General features: G+C 44.0%; 1 protein-coding gene and 1 long non-coding RNA gene across 5 annotated transcripts in view; one reads left to right on the top strand and one right to left on the bottom strand.

Moving 5' to 3' along the window:
* The window catches only part of Mpp7 (membrane palmitoylated protein 7), a 273,759-nt gene extending 269,950 nt beyond the window's left edge, over positions 1-3,809 (bottom strand). For 2 of the 4 annotated variants that reach the window (XM_026783024.1, XM_026783023.1), the window contains exon 1: positions 3,635-3,809. The gene's annotated coding sequence lies outside the window, so the exon portion shown is untranslated. The remainder of the gene's footprint in view (positions 1-3,634) is intronic. The other 2 variants (XM_026783025.1, XM_013349019.2) reach the window with 2 other exon arrangements.
* Positions 3,810-4,157: 348 nt separating this feature from the next.
* Positions 4,158-5,465, top strand: LOC106143941. The gene is made up of 2 exons (XR_001229071.1): positions 4,158-4,404; positions 5,094-5,465. It is a non-coding gene; the product is annotated as an uncharacterized LOC106143941 (long non-coding RNA).
* The last annotated feature ends 7,744 nt before the right edge of the window (positions 5,466-13,209 follow it).

Raw genomic sequence — 13,209 nt, forward strand, 5'->3', positions numbered from 1 at the left:
GTGTGTGTGTGTGTGTGTGTGTGTGTGTGTGTGTGTGTGTGTGATTTGCCTGAAGCACTAACTTAGGAAGGGATAAGGATTACATTCAGATCAGCCTTTCAAGCCCCAAAGGCAGTATCAACAATGACGCTTGTATCTCCTCCTAGGATTCATAAAATAGTTTTCATATGTCAGCAGCATCGCATAAACTTGGAAATGACCAGAACTACAAGAAGCAGGGATCAAATCAGACACTCTGGAATAGGGCAGCGGGCCACATTTTCACAGTCCACAAAGGTTTGAGAATCACTAGCCTACATTTTGTGTTGAGGGTGAAATGATCACCATTTTGAAAAAACCCTAAATGTAGGGTTCTGACCTAGTTTAAATGACTATAAATATTTCAAAACAATGTCAATTGATTTCCTCGATACCCACAGGCCCCAAATTCTCAACAACTTCTCTCCCAAACCTGAAAAAAAGGGCCTAATCTGTATTTTGACTATGGCACATTTAAAAAAAGGACAAATCAGAGTTCAGTGAATCACAAAGAGGGCTCAGTGGGTAAGGGTGTTTGCCACCAAACCTGAGTTTGATTCCTGGAACCCGTGTGGGTAAGCAGTTGTCCTTTAACTTCTGTCCCTCACTGTGGCAAGTATATGCATGCATGTACACATGCAATAGATGAAGTGTAATTTTAAAAATTAATACAACCCAACCCTGGAAAAAACTCAGCCAGGCACAATCGCGCCTCTCACCTGTGCATCTCCCCATGTCAGGATCCAGTCAAGTGTGGGCCAGAAAAGGAGCATAAACAGACTTCCATCTTAAACAACAAAGCCTAGCAGCTACTCGGGTGCCCTCTGTGCTGTAACAGGAAAGGATCTGCAATCCTTGTCATCTAGACATGGTTCAAAGCATGCGGGCTACACACAAGTACAGGTCATTTTGTACCTAGAACTTGAGCATCCAGCCTTAGATTAGTACCTAAGGGGGTATCGGTACCAAGTGTGGGTGAGGGGGTCCCCAGGAAAGAGACCAGATACTCTGTACTCTCCTTGGGACCGAGTTAAATTTAAAATACACTACATCAGAAGACATATTAGGAAGAAATTAAGCAATACAGTCAGTGGAAGCATGGCAAATCTGGCCCATGGCTCCATAATCCTTTTAAGCCTGAGTTCAACTCCAAATCTTGATAACAAACTTCCATTTGCCAAAAAAGAAGTCACAACCCTCAAAACTAACTGATTCTTGACATTCAGACTTTTCTACCTACAGATACAGGAAAACCCTTTCCAAGAGATTTTAAGTCACAGAGTCAACTAACAATGTGGCTGTTCCTGCCCTTCACAGCTCCCCAGTGCTGCTGCTCTTCTCAGAGCCAAACCCTGTGACCAGTCTACATTCCTAACCTGAGCAGCACAAGTGCATGCCCTGTAAAGTTCACCTACTATCAATGTGCTTCTCAAAAAGAAGACTCTGAGTTATACAGCCAAGCACCCACCATAGGCAAATGGACACTGCTTAAAGCTGTCCGTATACATTCCCAGCTCATTAGCTTGAGAAAGCTCAAGATTCCACTCATTCCAAACATTGAAGCTGAGTGTAAAGAAGGCTGGTGTTGGAGAGACTAGGCTGGCCTACATAGCGAGAGCCTACAGGGGAAAAAACAAAACTGGAAACATAGTCAAAGACTGGAGCACACCTAACCTAAGTCTGGCCCTGAGAGAGCCTTAAACTGACTGCAGTGTGGGAAACACACTCTATGCAGCTGACTCCAGGGCAGCTTTTAATCTGTGCTACCACTTACAACTGCTCACCCTCTGGTGCCCACACATCCCAGGGCCTGACAGTGCTCCCAAGAGCCTCCTTCCCCTGAGGGTGGGAGCCTGTTTACCTTCCCACTCCCAAATCCCCATCATTACAGCAGAGGTGATACCTAGACACTATAGGGCAGGTCAGTAAGTTATAACCAAATGTAGTATGCCTGTAATACAGCACAGTGTGTTACATAAAACACAAAAAGGATTACTTCATAAGAACAATTCCATTTAATAATTCATGAGATGTTTCAATGTTCTTAATTCCTTTAACAAAACCTAACAATCTTCTAGAGTTCCCCAAGCCATGACATTACCCCATAGTGGCTACCTAAACTCCTATGCTTGAATTATTCTAATAAAAAAATTATTGCTACATTTTTAATCCTTCCATAAATGTAAAAACTTTGCTCAAAGTCATCTTATAATCAATATCCATCAAAATGCATCCTCATTCTTTCAGACCAATTCACAAAACTCCTGAAAGACACGGCTAAGTTAGATGTGCAGTGAAAAACTAGTGGATTTGCAAAGACCCCTTCCCAAAATATTTCAATAGACTCTCATGAAGCACTATCAGTTTTTTCTTATTATTAATTATTATTATTATTATCATCATTGCCTGTGTGGGAAATTACCTTTCTGGGAACTTTCAAACTATCTTAGTAGCTGCCTAGAAAAACTAAAAGATGGTATTTTTTGAAAATGACCATCTCTGATCCTGTCCTGTGCTTGATAAATTCAAGTCTTACCCAGATCTCGGATAAAGTGCTAGTTAAGTGTCCGCGCTATCGTTTCTTTCATCACAAGAGCTTGCATTTTCTGCACAGTTGTCCCTGGGAAAAATAACTGGCAAGTGCTGTGAGCTTTATGAACACACCCAAGGGAACCTGTGTGCACCTGGGCAAGGAGGAGGCACTTCAAAGGCATCACTGCGCACAGACACTAGCCTTCTAAACCTCAGTGGGCGGTATCATTTCACCTGTGGGCAGATGGCATGCTGGGCAGGCTAAAGAAAAGTTAACAGTCACTCAAGGTACTTTTTCCAAGACCATTTTAATCACGTATTGAATTGCCTAGGATGTGTCTGACAAGTGTTCAAGCAGCAGGTGCAGTCCTGTAGCCTAAAGTCCACAGATTGCTTTTTAAAAGGCTTTTCTGTTTCACTGCTGTTGATTGAAGAAGGAGGAGGAGAAAAGGAAAAGAAAGAAGGGAAAGGGAGAGAGACTGAGAGAGAGGGAGGGAGGAACTTGGGGGAAAACCACAGTTTCACTCCCATCCGTGGCATGACAGCGGCAGGTCCAACCCCTGCCGCACCGGCACCATCTGAACACTCCTCTCCCATTCCTTTCACCCTTCCCTCCCCACTTCAGCCCAGATAAAGGTGAGTCACCAGTCACAGTGCAGGGTCTACTTGTCACTTAGGTAAACGTTCCCAAACAAATTCTCGAAAAAAGGCTACTTTAAGTAAAAGAGCAAATAACATCGCGGTGAACTCCGTGAACTCGCAATGCCTAGAGCCTGATAAACCTGAATTAAACAGGACTCAAGTAAAGACGTCTTCTGGCCGAAGGAGATAAAAAAGGCTTTTTACTACTTAGCAGGTCCTTGTCCCCCGCAGTCTCATCTCCCGCAGGTCTTCCCGCCTTGGCTCAGCTGCCGCGTTCCGCAGCGCCCCACAGTCCCAGGATCCGCCCGCGCCTGCACCCCCTCCTCTGCCCGCCTCTCCGCAAGGTGCTAGCGCGAGGCGCCTGGAGGCCGGCGGCGGTTCCAGGGAGCGCAGCCGCAGGAGCCGGGACCGCGAGAGGCGCCGCTGTCCACCCGCCCCTTACCTGCTCTGCTAAGCTCCGTAGCTCAGGATCTGAGACAATCAGGAGGCTGATCCGATCCGCCGCCGCCGCAGTCAACGACGCTCAGCTCCGTAGCTCGGGATCTAAGGACAATCGGGAGGCTGATCCTATCCGCCGCCGCCGCCGCCGCCGCCGCCGCCGCAGTGCAGGACGAACCAGCCCACAGCACCCCCGCACCTCACGCCCGGGCCCCGGCCCGGGGGTGGAGCTTAGAGGGGGCGGGGTCATGTGGGGGCGGGCTTCGAGGGGCGGGGTCTAGTTGGGTGGGATCTTGGAAGGGCGGGGTCTATGGGCCTCTCGGCCTTGAGCCGCAAAAGCTGTGGGTCAAGACTGCTCAAGGACTGCCTACAGTAAGGTCGTCTCAGAGCTCCCTCATTGGTTGGCAAGGGCAAACAGAACAGAGCCCTGATTGGTAGCAGCACTGTAGCTCCTCCTCTCCGTCCCGCCCCGCCCCGCCCCGCTGCTCTATTTGCCCTTGGCTTCTCAAGCCTAGGTGGCTGGCAGCCGGAGGCGGTGCAGTGGGGAAGCTAGCAACCTCAGAAGAGAGCTCTCTGGATGCGGGGTTCCCTGAGCAGGGGATGAGCTCCTACCATCTTGTTTTTTGTGAGACCTTTTGTTGAATACCATCTCATCTTCAATATCATATTAATTTATTGAGGTCGCTGGGATTTATTTTAAATGCTGAATAAAATTCAGAAAGATGTGAGACAGCAAAGAAGTCATGGATGTTTTCACCTTTGGTGAGAGTAGAAGTGAGTTTCTTAATGCTTGTCTGTGTTCATAGAAAGTAGGCATTACTTTCCTAGTTTTTAATAAAACAAGCTTTTAAAAAAAATAGAAAAATAGCTAAGGAAGGAAAATAAACTTAGGAAATATGCAAGGGGTGAGTTTTTCCATGATGGAGGAAAATACAATCTCTACACTCTTCCGTCTCGAAGCAGTTCACAGGATGACTGAGGTGTATCTATCCTTCCGATATACTTATGCAACACATAAAATAACATGTAAGTAGAATTATTACAGCAGGACACAAAGAATTTTGTACTTAATAAATATTTGGCCAAAAAGGAAGAAAAATGACATAGAATTTTGGGTGATAGAGTGGGAAAGCTCAGCTGGTGGAGGAAATAAGAAAATGAGAGTGCCGTGATGTGACAAACTTTGAACATTAAAAGCCAAAGGAGGCAGGGGCGGGGGTTAGGGATCAATGGCCTGTGACTAATCCAAGTAATGGAAAGGATACGCACACATGTCCAGCCAGGCTGAGGTGTGACACATAGTCCACCCTGGAATTCTCTTAATTGCACAAATTCTGAAACAGGCTATAGGAAATTAGGAAATTAGGTATTTCTTTCAACAGCTTAATGAACTATATAATAGTGAGAACAAATGAAGGTGGATAAAACTCTCATTTTTTTGTTTTTGTTTTGTTTTACACTAGTGGGGAGATCCAGAAGCCAAAACCAAAGGCTCAGAGGGGAGCCAGCTTTCTCTGTAAATCTGCTTCACTTGACTTCCTGATGCCTACCAACCTCCCTGCCCAGTTTCAAGCCTCTGCTCTCCACAATTCTATCAGCTGGCCTCCCTCTCTGAAGAGAGCCTCTCCTGAAAGACTGCTGCCACACAGTGAGACCATCGTGACATCACCAAATACTAGTGGGATGGATGGCAGAGGATGCCATGGTCCCTTCAGCAGAAACCTTGGAGGAAGAGAGCTGACCCAGCATGAGACAATTTGGTAACTTTTCTGATGGTTCATAAGCAATAAAAAATATTGTAGTCACTTTATTCCCCAATTAAAGGTGAATAGCAACATTTTGTTCAACACTAGCTTCCTTCAAAATAAGCCCTTGATTTGGGGTGGAATTCCATGGAGGTGTGTCTAGGTGTCTGGGGTCCCTTGGTTTGATCTCAAGCACTGCAAAACAAAACAAACAAAATCCACACTTTGTTGCAAGGAGGGGCTGCTTGTTTGTCCCAGCTGCCCAACTAGCTTAGCCCCAAAATAACCACGCAAAAACTGTATTAATAAATCACTGCTTGGCCCATTAGCTCTAGTTCCTTATTGACTAATTCTTACATCTTAATTTAACCCATTTCTATTAATCTGTGTATTGCCATGTGGCAGGGCATACTGGGTAAAATTTCCAGCATCTGTATCTGGTGGATCCACAGCATGTCTCTCTGATTCTGCTTCCTTTATCCCAGCATGCCATTTAGTTTTCCCTGCCTGCGTAAATTTTGCCCTATCAACAGCCCCAAAGCAGTTTCTGTATTAACCAATGAAAGCAACACAAAGGCAGAAGGACCTCCCACACAACACTTTCCAGCTAGGCAGGCTCTGTCTTCCTCAACAGGAAGAAAATCTGACTTTACATCCCCAGAATCCTCTTTCCAGTTCATAAAGAAAGAAGGAGGAGGAGGAGGAGGAGGAGGAGGAGGAGGAGGAGGAGGAGGAGGAGGAGGAGGATACAGGATTGACACATTCCTATCTGTCCAGTGCTGTTTCCCTGAATGTTTATTCTCTGAGTTGTCCAATGTTGACTGTAGCTTATGTTTTCCTGTATTTTCAGTCATTCTTAGAGACCTGAACTTGTGCACATGGCTGCACCTCGCAGGCTCTGGGCATTGCCTCTAGTTTCCTGCAGTACACTTTGTGTGGATTGTTCTTTCTGGTTCCCAAAAAGCAGCATAGACATGCCTCCTTCCCATTCACAGAAGAGCAGCCCTGCTGCCCTCTACAGACCCATCTCTCTGTTCTTTCTCCTCAACTCTACCAATGCCTGCATCTTCTCAACTTTAGATAGGTCAGGTCAGGTTCAGACACTCTAAACAGTGAGTTACCCTTGCTGTCCTACCAATGTCCCCCTCCAGTGAGATTAGGGACAACATTATAAAAGTCAGAAGACTCACAACATTGCTTCTTCAGAGTAAAATCCAGCTTTACTCCACAGCTCTTCCTCCACCTCTCAGGGTCTTATTGTAAGTGAAGGATGTTTAAAAGTCACCAAGTGACTACATTCCTTTCAAGGTTTGTTTCTGTTCCTTGTTCAGGCAACTTCAGCATTTTACATTTATTTGGCTTTTTGTTGTTTCAGTCAGAATTATGTACATCTTGCTGTGCTGATATGAATCTCTAAAAACATTTCAGTCGATTAACACCAGAACACAGGCTAAAATCTCGTTCCCATAAGCCACACTCAAGTGTGGTGCTATTTGAGTATGAGATCCACGGAATACACACCTCTGCCTGTCAGTCTCAGAGTTAGAGAAGTAGTCTTGGTTGCTGCACATGGGTAGGTCAACCTATGTTCTATTTAGAAATTCAAGTTACCTTTTTTCTTTTCATACAGGTTTTTTAAAAATGTAGTAGCCCAGGCTGACCTCAAACTCATCGTGCAGCTGAGGATGATCTTCTGTCTCTACTCCTAAGTGTTGGGATTCCATCTGTAAATATACTACCACACCTAGCTCTTTTTGTTTGGGCTTGGTTTTTTGTTTACTTGTGTTTTTTGTGGGAGGGAGTGTATTTTGTTTGTTGAGAAAGCCTCTTAATATGTAACCCACTGGTGATCTTGAACTGGGCTCAAATAATCCTCCTGCCTCAGCCACTACAGTAGTGGGATTGATTATGTGTTCCACAATGCTCAACCACAGCAATCTTAATTTATATATTTACCAAGGAAGTAAGTTGTCCTTTAACAAAAATAATGCTACATGTTAGTGAGCTGCTGCTCATGGCTTATGTGTCCTGGCTTCTCCCTGAGAGGCATCCATAAAGCTCTATGCACTCCAGTTAGGACACTGAGAACAGTTCTTTGGACCAACTAGCTCATTGGAGTTACTTATTGGAGCACAGGTGACTTAAAGCAGCTTCATCATCATAAAACCCACACCAGCTCTATCTGCATCCCTAGAGTCTATCTCCAGTTGGGAGTATCTAGCAACATCTAAGGGAGTCTACTCCAGCAGCCATTGTGTCTGTTGGGGAGAGAGGTGCTAACTTGTGTTGTGTCTTTCTGAGCTTCCTGGGACTTGCAGATTTCCTTTACTTCCTGAATCTTAGTCCTGGCTCCTAGGAGGGAACTTTTAAATTCAGAAGAAACAGCTACATACCATATTTGGCTTTGAATCTGTCACAAGGCTTTCTCCCTCACTTTTACTAGATGTTGTTTGTTTGTTTAGTGGAGGACAGAAGACAACTTGTTACCACTAAGCCATCTTGCCAACTTCTCCACTCTATGCACTTACCTTGTCTAAACACATGACTCTCCTCTCTTTGCTTGGTGAGGTCCCCTGGAGGTGCCTTTATCACACTCTCCCTTGTTGACTTGACCACATTAGACTAGGTTGACCTAGTAGGGTTTGACTGTTGGAAACTGTCCTTAAGCACGAGTTCTTGAGAGCAAACATAGTAGCACATGGCTTTAGTACCGGCACTTGGTAGGCAGAAGCAAGAAGATGGCAAATTTAAGGCCAGCTTGGACACATAGCCACACTTTGTTTTTAAAACAAGAGTAAACAAAACCAACAAATTAAATTGAGAGATTTGTGCTGTTTTTAGTATGAGAATGAGACACATCAGTCTAAACTTTTGGCAGCCTCTGGAGTTCATGATTCTTATTTCTATTTGGCAACTCTTCAGAAATTGTACACTTTGCAACCTGCTGTTTCTATTAGGACATCTGTGTGTCAACTGACATCTAACAGCCCTGAGAAGATGGGGTTAAGAAAGACAGCTGGGGCCTAAGCCACAGACCTCTACAAGACTATGCCAGGGAACTCCATAGAAGCAGTCCCAAGCCAGGGATGTCTGTGGGAACAGGCCTGAGCCAGTGATCTCAGCCAGAGCAGACTCAAAGCAGCAACCTCCACAGGAGCAGGCTTGAGCCCGCAACATCCTCCAGATTAGGCCCAAAGCAGTGACCTCCATAGGGATAGACCTCAGCTGGAGCAGGCCCGAGGCAGCAACCTTCACAGGAGCAGGTACAAGAGAACCACTGCTGGGGGAGCAGGCCCCAGTCAGAAACCTCCAAAGGAGCAGGCCTGAGCCAACGACATCTGACGGAGAAGACCCAAGCCAGTGACCTTTGCACAAGCAGGCCCAAGGCAGTAAACTCAGTGGGAGCAGAAAAAAGAGAAGTCAAACTGAAAAGTCCAGAAAATATATTCAACAAAAAAAAAAACCTTTCCCATCCTAAAGAAAAATATACCTATGAAGATGCAAGAAGGTTACAGAACACCAAATAGACTGGATCAAAAAAAAAAAGTCCCCTTGTGATATAATACTCAACACTAAACATACAGAATAAAGAAAGATTTTAAGAACTGCAAGGGAAAAAGGCCAAGTAACATATAAAGGCAGACGTATCAGAATTACACCTGACTTTTCAGTGGAAACAATGAAAGCCGGAAGGTCTTGATGATATTCCCTTGCCAATAGGACTGTCTTGGGAGGGGAACCTGTAGGAGATGACTAGGTCATGGTCAGGAGACAATCACTGCCAGGAGTGAGCTAAGCTGTTATTACAGGACTGGGTTAGCTAAAAGAAAAAAAAAAGTTCAGTTTTCCTGGCTCCTCCCACTCCTGCTCTTCATGGACCTTGCACGTTGTGAAGCACTCCCCCTGTTAAAACACAGCACAGATGTGTTGCCAGTGGCTGCTCGTTCATTACAGGTCACCAAGACCTGAAATAATCACACAGAAACTATATTATTTGCAATACTTTTGAGCCAGTAGCTTAAGTGTATTGCTAGCTAGCTCTTATATCTTAAATTAACACATTTCTATTAATCTGTGTATCACCACATAGTTGTGGCCTACCGGGAAGCTTCTTTCCAGTGTCTGTCTCCTGCGTCTGTCTCTTGCGATGGCTTCATGGCTTCTCCTTGACTCTGCCTACTCTTTTCTCCTCTATCTGCTTAGAACTCCAGCCTTGCCCTATTCTGCTAAGTCACTGTCTGAAACAGTTTTACTCATTAACCAATAAAAGCAGCACATAGACAAAAGGACTTACCACACCATTTCCCCTTTCTATTCAGATGAAAAAGTTTTACTTTTAACATAATAAAGTTACATATAACAAAACAGTCATCAAGCAAGGGTTATAGTTAAAACACTTATACCTACTTTAATCTTTTAACTAAGAAAAAGTATAACTATAACTATTTATTCTTCAACTCTATCAAAGACTCTAGAAGGATATATTACCTAAGTTAAGAGGAATTGCATTGCAAGCAACGTCCAATACTCTAGGATTGACAAAGACATCTCACTGCCTGGACAGTCACCCACATTCTTCTGTAACAGTGGGGCATCCATCTTTAGCCTACAGGCCCATGGTATTCAGAAGAATTTTCCATAAAACAGGAAATTTCAAAGACATTTCTGCCTGTATTGGCAGTTTGTCAGTCACTCTCTTCTGTGCCCTGTAGAATTTCTGGCAGATTCTTTCATGAAGCAGGATCCCTGAAGTACTGTCTCACCTTTAGCCAAGTTCATCAGTCAACCACTTTGAAGATTAAGCCATTGCCTTGTTCTGCAGAAAACAAACTTAAATCTCATTTATCTTTAAAAATAAAACAACAACAAAAACTTAAAATCATGTCTTGATGGCATAGGTCTATAATCCCAATGGCTTGGGAGACTACAGGCTGGAAGTTCGAGGCCTGCCTATACTACCTTTATATTCAGGAGAACAGCTTACCTAAGCTGCCTCAAAGTTCTAAAGGATGATGTTTATGGGTGCATGCCAGTGGCAGAATTCTTGCCATGCTTAAGTCCCTGGGTTACATGCTGATGCCCACCAGCCCAGATCAAATCCTGGTACAGTTGAGAGCACTTTCACATGTCACCCAAAACACACATCACTGCTAGCCATAATCACTGTGTACAGCCAAACAAGGAATATAGAATCTTAACACATATGGCGGTGGTGAGACTTGGTACTCTGAAAGACCGGCACCGATGGAAAGGTGTGCACTTACGAGTTAAGCAATGAGGAGCTTGTGTTTAATTAGGCTGGGTTGCCTCTGTGCTCTCGGCCTGGAGATCCCAGTGGAGCACAGCAGGCAAAGTCACTCCTGAGCTATTTGGCTTTCCTCAGAAACAGCCTTGACTACACCATCATTAATTAATTAATGCTGACCTAGACATCAGAAGCTTCCAAATGACTCTCCACTTAAAAGCTAAGTACCTCCTTGCTCTACACAGAGGACTGGGATCTTTGGCCTTGGCAAAACAGCCATAAAACTACAAGGCAGGGGGAGGGCAAATTTCTGATACTTGTGAGTTTAGATTCAAAAATATTCAAGATGGTTCCATGTACCACAAAAATGAATAGTGATCTATTCAATACCGACTGTAGAATACACATGATGCTGCTAAAAAAATTGACTAAAGAAGCTAGGTCTGGTCGCACACATCTGTAATCTTAGCACTTGGGAGGCGAAACAGGTGTGTTATGTACATCTACAAAATGCCAAATTAAAACATATTACCTGACCATCTACATGCTGTCGTAGGCATGTCTGGGCAATGACAGCTGCTGCTGGGTCCCACCCAGCTCGTTCATTCTTGCTTGAAAGGAACCATGTGGATTGAGAAATTGCAGGTAGAAATAACAGAGATATAGAAAAAACAAATATAGGATAGAATCATGAGGACTGTCAGCGAGTACTATAGCCTCAAATTTATTTTTCATAACCATTTTATACCTTAAACCCAAGGAGAGGGCAAAAATATTTTTTTATCCTGACACAAGGAACAAACAAGAGTTCAAAACATTGAGGAGCAAAACATCCAGTGGCTACACCTTAAGAAAAGCTTCCTGTTTATCTAGGAAAGACATATGGTAACTTCACCTTAGGCCTGTTGTTTGACTTAAAGGAGCTAAACAAGTTTGAACTCTCTAATCCTAAGTCAAGATGGAGTGGACTCACTTCTATGGGCTCCCACAACATGCTAATAAATCAGATCAGAAAAGGAAGAATATAAACTATTAGCTTGATTAGAACAAAGGCAAAGTGGGAGGCATACCAAGGTTGAGTACTGAGTGACCACTCTAGTTAGACATTAAGGCCAATGGGGTGATCTGATATCTCAGTATATTGTTGAGGCTGGCTCCTTATTGATAATATATGTGCAGAGATTTATCTACCAGCCAGTTCCTCCAGAGATTATGCTGAACAAGCATAAAATATGTGAACATATGAACTCATTTGTCTCCATTTCAAAAACCATGGAAAAGTCCAGCTCACCAGTGCCTGCTTTTAAGTAGGAGCAGGAAGATGGCCTATTTTCCTGCTTAGTAGCACTTGGCAGGGCCAGGTGTGACCCTAAGAGTTGCAGTTTGCTTACAATCTGCCATACACCATACCTGGCTCAGTGTCATCAACCACCCGACCCTACTGTCACCACTCTAGATACTTGAGTTTCACCTCCAGTATTAGATCTGTTTTGTTCTGTCTGAGACAGGGACTTGATGTGTACTGAACTAGATGATTTTGAAGAGTTTACTATTAAAACTTATAGGACGTACTTTAAATTCATATATAATGTAAAGTTATGTTTACTAAGTTACACTAATTTGAAATATATATTTTTAATGGAAAAAATAATTCTGTGTATTAATAGAAAATTTTCTACCTTGAACTAGCTGTAGCTGCTCTCTGTGTCCCTCAAGTGCGATTAGGATGCAGTGGCCACTTTCAAGAGTGAATATGGAAAGGTGAGAAGCAGAGAGGAAGATCGGAGTGAGAAACTGGACTGGCACTACCTTCGATGGATGGCTTAGGAGGCATGCTGTCAGCATGTAGTCTTCCTCCTCAAACCCATGATCACAGTCTAGTCATGAGACCACCACCAAGTCACAGCAGAGCAATACTCCTCCAAACTAAGAAACTCATAAAAGAGCAGTAAATTCTGAGACAACAGTAACCAAGGGAATCCTAAAGAGACACATAACAAGAAAATAGTCTGTCATAAATGGGAACCTAGAACAGAAAAGGGATATCATGGAAATCTGAGGCAATCTGAGTGAATGGGTTTTAATAAAAGTGTGCCAATGCTGATGCCATGGATTCTAGTAAATATACTATAGAAATGTGAGATACTTAAGACAGAAAAGAGATTCATGGAGACCTGCATGATTCTGCCAGAAGAAAATGTGTGTCAATGTGTAGACACATCTACAGAGAGCCTACTAAAGTGGACTCAGGGGAAGGTCTGAAGTCTAAAGACCTCGGTGAGGTCCCCAGTCCTCTTCCATGCTCTACCTGAATCACTGGGCTCCATCATTGCTCAAGCTTTGCTCGTATCAGGTCCACAATTCAATCTCCTCACAGAGAAAAGCCTGTGGCTTCAGCCTGGGAATTCATCAGGCCCAAGGGCCTGAGGCAGAATGATCACACCTGTACCTGAGCCTGTGTGTATGGTTAGCCATTACCACAGAGAAGAGCTGTGGACCCTGAAGGCCCCTTGCATCTGAGGTGCTTAGAATGCACCAGAAGAGAGGATTGTGGGGTGCAATGACACACCTGAAACACCACCACAGGGG

Source organism: Microtus ochrogaster, chromosome 16 (assembly GCF_000317375.1).
Source record: "Microtus ochrogaster isolate Prairie Vole_2 chromosome 16, MicOch1.0, whole genome shotgun sequence".
Classification (NCBI taxonomy): domain Eukaryota; kingdom Metazoa; phylum Chordata; class Mammalia; order Rodentia; family Cricetidae; genus Microtus; species Microtus ochrogaster.